The sequence below is a fragment of the Ascaphus truei genome, chromosome 2, assembly GCF_040206685.1.
Source record: "Ascaphus truei isolate aAscTru1 chromosome 2, aAscTru1.hap1, whole genome shotgun sequence".
NCBI classification, from domain to species: domain Eukaryota; kingdom Metazoa; phylum Chordata; class Amphibia; order Anura; family Ascaphidae; genus Ascaphus; species Ascaphus truei.
The window spans coordinates 368,579,064-368,585,063 of NC_134484.1; positions in this window are offsets into that span (position 1 = coordinate 368,579,064).

Genomic DNA, 6,000 nt, shown 5'->3' on the forward strand with positions numbered 1-6,000 from the left:
ATAAGCAATCAAGGATATAATGACGTGTATTGAGGGATCTATCTTATTTTGGTTGGTAGTCTTTCATATGCATAGCGTATCATTTTGCTTTTTAAAATTCCCTCCACTTAGACAATATAGCAAGGTATTTTACGTAAGTAAAAAGGAAAACGATATTTAACTGAAATTGAGCAGGCACAACATTTTTGTCACACATACAGTACAATGTTAATTGTGTTTAGGGAATTGCTTGTGTTACATGTCTACAGCAAGTTGATGTTCGTTTAGTTTTGATTCAGAGACTTAAGAATAGAAATAAAATATTTCAGCATTGTCTGACTTTTAAGACGGGTTCCTCGGAACTAATAACATGTACTTTTAAATCTACAAATCTGATTCTAAATTAAGTAAATTTATAAAAGACAATGATATGGGAAGCATTTTAATTCTGCACGGAACATTTTACTTTCTTTAGAGCTCTCATTGAATCATGTTTGAGTGTGGGATTGGTGAAATAAGCTTCTTTAAATCCTCACAAAGCCTTCCTGCAGCCAAGTTTTACATTTTAGGTAATCTTAAAGATATAACAAGAAACAAAACTTTGATGCCATAATTGTCAAAAAAAATGTAAAGTTATTAAAGATATGGTTTGAAGGGGTTGTTTAAATATGTGATACAGCCATACCGGCAATATCTTCTCCACTCCTGGGGATTTCTGTAGAACAGTGGATGTTACGTTTAATCTTCTGTTTTCTTTGATGAAGCTTTAAATAAAAAAATAAATAAAAAATAAAAAGTATTTGATGCGTTTTTAACATATGCTTATTTAAAAGAAAATGTGGGAAGCATGAGACTTTGCGTGCCTGTTTACTACCGACAGTATCATTTAGCATGGTAATATTTATTTTGTGTGGATTGCTACCTGCCAACTGAGCTTGATTGACAAATGTTTTAATCCATTGATTGCCCATACTGTAAATCAATATGCTTCAATTCTCACTCGCTCAAAATGCTGACTGCTTTGCAGAGTCTGCGTTCATGATCTGTAGTAATTGCACAAAACTGCAGCAAAAGGTAAACGTATATGTGCAAACAATTATTGGATTTATTTGGTGATGTACTGTATGCATACCATTATGCAAATTGGTTATGTTTTGGCTTTCACAAATGACACACAGTGAATATTTTTATTAATTAGTACGTTCTGTATTTGATGCCAGCTGGCAAGCATTCCATGGGGACATTTGTTTAATTTGTTCATGCAGAGCTTCATTTTCAGCTTCAAGCATCTCTTTACCTAGGTCCTAAGCAAGAGTTTACAAATCTATTGGAAAAAGAACTGCAAAAGTTTTTAAATATTTATCTTTTTAAATAAGAGCCCTTGCAAATCAATTCAGTAATTCTAAAGGTACTAATAAGGCTGTCAGATTAGCAAGCTTTTGCATAAAAATCGTCATACAGATAACGAATTACCAGCATATACAATTTGCAGCTGGATGTAAAGGAGTCATGTCAACAGCTGCATTTGCTTCTGAGTCTTAGGCTGAGTCCATGGTGACTGCAGCCATGCGGAGGCGCGCTGAGGCTGAGGGAAAGCAGGTGCTTTCCCTTGCCTTAGTTCCCGCGCCATCCGGGGGCATGTCGGGGGGCGGGCCAGTGACGTCACGGAGCTGGTTCGCCCTCATTGGGTTATCCGCTCATGTGACCGGCCCTGCGCTCCCGTGAGCACTCAAACCAAAACATTTTAACAGCTACGCCTCAGCACGCCTGCGGACGCGTGCGTAAGCCCCTGCTAAAGCCGCTCTCATTGCGGCTGCAGGGGCTCACTGACAAGCATCAGTGCGCCTCAGCACGGGACAGCGCCTGAGCGCTGACCCTGGACTCAGCCTTAAGTGTTAGTCGTAGAAGCAGAAAGGCGAGAAGATGTGTGGTGGAAAATTTTATGTGGTCTAAAGTGGCCGAAGCGGCTGTTTTTGGCAAAAAATAAACATTGAAGTGTCTAGAGGGGAAACCATTTTCATCCCATAAGAAGAGAGCCATCATGTATAGATATTTTAGTGTGCCACCTCAGGAAATATGCATAGGTTGGGAAAAGTCCACTGCAGTATATATAGTGCCTTCATTTGTAGGGAAAATGAAGGGTCACACCTTAGTACTACTACCCTGCACAACCACCTGCACTGTCATCATACGGAGGCCTCGAAACATCACCACCACCACCACTATCCCCGCTGTCACCGCCACCACCTAGAAGGGCCCCCACCACTAGAACTTGGAGGAGCCGTAGGCCTAGGGATGCTCAGAAAGACTGGTGTCCTCCATCTCCTGAATCAGAGCTGTCTCCAAATTAAACATTACTGCCACTACAAACACCATCACCAAAAACCAGGAATATCACAGCATAAGCTGGAACTAAGAACAGAGGCAAGGCTAGGAATTAAGACTGGAAGACCATAAAAGCATCACCTCTGGGTATTATTTAGAAAAGAATACCTACAGTATACTGTAAGAAAACATTCAGTTGGGGATAAGAGTATGCCGGAGGCAAGAGATGCCACACTGGAAGACCATATGTGGTGGTGTCATTTCACAGTGCATGAGCGACACAGGCAAATTTGGGTGTGGAATACGCAGGGTCCTTCTCCAACATCTTCCTCATCATTACCATGAGTCCCTCTTCCCCCTGGGTTGGTGGTGATTGGCACAATATCAGGTTGCATTGTAGCCCTGTTCATCATCTGAGCACAGCCTGGCTCTTTCCTTCGCTGTCCACATGGGGCTTCCAGTATTGGATCTTATGCTTCAGCCAGGGTCTCTTTTATATCCCCATCCCCCATGTGCATATGTCAGCTAGGTTGGTATACATTGTCCATCTCAGTCTCAAGTTTCAGGTGATACTACCTGTGGTGGTTATTTTCGTGGGTGGGCTGTGGACACTAATGTTCGTCATCTGGTGGTGGTGGGTAGGGTACTGGACATTTTCCTTTAAACATCATCGATCTCAGTTTTATGGATACTATACAAGATCATATTTTCTGTCAGTAGAGCATAGCATCCCCCGCTAGTCATCAGTGGTGTACACTACTAAGAAGTATGGTGACATTTCAAAAGTATTGTTTCCTCAAAGAATTAATCAAATTAAATGTATCAATAACATTGATGTTATTATGGCTGCATTCGGGACTATTTGTACAAATGCTGATTGTATTGGTCTTGTACATAGTAACTCTGCTAATTCACATCCATTCAAAATTATTGGAAGACTACTACCTGAAATAGACCCTACAATATTGATTAAACAATTATCTATTTTATTCGAAACCATAAATAAGAAAACTGACTAAACACAATAAATATAGTGCACCAAATGTATAATTCAAATTGAATATGGAATGTGTTTCTTAGGTCTTGTAAATACTATAAAATAGTTTCCAATGAAGTATACCTGCATGTTTTTTTTAATTAATTGAGAGTCAGCTGTATATAATGCACCTGATTGAATTTTGATACATACCCTCAGTAATGATTTTAAACATGAAGATTATAGACTTTTGTTTTTAATAAATATATACCTATTGTCAGTATTGGCATCTGATACACTGTCTCTTAACACTGAATGAACAATTAAAAACATCACCTCACAATTAAAAGAGACAAGATATGTCCTGACAACAAATTTAGTACGGGATAATATCCAGGAATTACTTATGGATAATAACATTATTAGTAATTGTCAGCATGGATTTATGAAGGATAGATCATGCCAAACTAACCGAATTAGTTTCTTTGAGGTGGTAAATACAGTAGGAATTTAGACCAGGGTAATGCAGTTGATGTGGTCTACTTTGATTTTGCAAAGGAGTTGGATACAGTACCATCCAAGAGATTAGTGTACAAAATACAAAAAATGGTCTTGGTAAAAATGTTTGCACCTGGATTAAACACTGGTTGAAGTACAGAAAACAGAGCGTTGTCATAAATAGAGTGTTTTCACGTTGACCTAAAGTTGAAAGTGGAATACCTCAGGTTTTGGTACTGGGGTCACTGCTTTTTAACTTGTTTATTAATGCCATTGAGGTTGGCATAGAGAGCAAAGTCTCCATCTTTGCTAATGACACTAAATTGTGTAAGGTAGTAAAATCGGAGCAGGATATAATTTCTCTCCAGAGGAACTGGATAAATTGGAAATTTGGACAGGTAAATGGCAGATGAGGGTTAATACAAATAAATATAAAGCTTATGCATTTGGTAAGCAAGAATAAACAGGCTACTTACAAATTAAATTGGGGAAAATTAAGTCAATCCTTTACGGAGAAGAATTTAGGAGTGCTCGTAGACAACAAGTTTAGCAATAGTGTCCAATGTCAGCTGCAAACGCAAATAAGATCTTGTCTTGCCTTAAACTGGGTATGGCTGGAAGGTAAGAAAGTATAATTATTAGAAAAAAGACGGATATGATAGCTATATACAAATATATTTATGTTAATACAAATAGCTTTCAAAATAATGATTCATCCCAAGGGCAGTACAAATGACACAGGGTCACCCCTTACGATTGGATGAAAGAAGATTTCACCAGCAAACTAAAGGGTCTTAACAGTAAGGGCAGTTAAATGTAGAATTCATTACCCATGGAGGCTGTGATGGCAGATATAATAGATATTTAAAAAAAAGTTTGGATATCTTTTTTGAAAGGAATGGTAAACAGGGATATCCCAAATAAGTAAACATGGGAAAGATGTTGATCCAGGGAGTAATTGGATTGCCATTTATTGGAGTCAGGAAGAAATTCATGTTTTCCTTTATGAGATATCGTTGGATGATGTTTCACTGGGCTTTTTTTTTGCGTTCCTCTTGATCATATACTGAAAATACAAACATAGGATAAGTGTCTGTTGTCTAAATGTAGCATAGGTTGAACTCGATAGACACATGTCTTTTTTCAACCTCATCTACTATGTAACTATGTACATATGTACATTAGCATACCTGGGTTTTCCATTCAGCAGTTAGGTATTGTGTTTACAAGTATTGCTTACCTGCTTACACCCAGGAGGCAAAAAGTAAATTAACCATATTTATTAGTGAGCACTACTGTCAATATATTGTAATTCCAATAGAAACATACAGTAAATGGGAATTTGAAAGCACTATCTCCTGGATTCACTAAATTGTGATAGCCCTTTAGTCAATCTGGGACGTAGTCATTAAACATCTACTCTATTCTATTTATTTATTTTGATTCAAATAGACAGAGTGACTCATCTGGTAAAAAAAAACAATATGGTAGAGGTAAGAAGGTAGCTCTATAAATAAAATGCAATCTAATTGAAGAAGAAGAATAACACACCTATTGCTAGATTATGGAAACAATACATAAACCACATCCTAAAGAGTACTTGCTCCAAAGCATTTTTTCTGTCCATCTTTGACCTGTGTTAGAGGAAACCATTCTGAATATCTAAGTGTCTGTTATCCATCTGCACAGCCCATGGCAATCATGACTTATATACAGAAATTTGGCTGACCTTCATTCCTTATCTGAAATACTGTAGGTGAAACACTTGAGAGAGGTAAAACATTTGGACCAGGTCTTGTGCTAACTGACATTGATTTTTATGGCATTCAATGCCAGATCCCACATCATGGTTTAGTGAATCCGGATAAAACTGTCCGCAGCTAAAAGAGTGAAGGGATTTTATTGCATTGCTTAAAAAGGCAGCCCCCACCCACACCAAAGTGAACAAAAGAAGGGCAGTGGCATGTTAAATAGGTTATTTGTAGCTGTTTGTGGTTGGAATTACACCATTTTTTTTTTAAATCTGGCAAATAAGTTTTTTCAAATGATTTTTTAATTGTTTTACATTTCTAAAGTAAACAAATGCTTTGGATAGTAATTATGATTCCATCATTAGTCAAATAGACAAACATAATTAGCGAGAATTCAAAGAAAAGGAAGACTTCTTTATTTTTCACAGGATACAAATAAGTATTCCTAGATGTACATTTTTATGTCTGAAG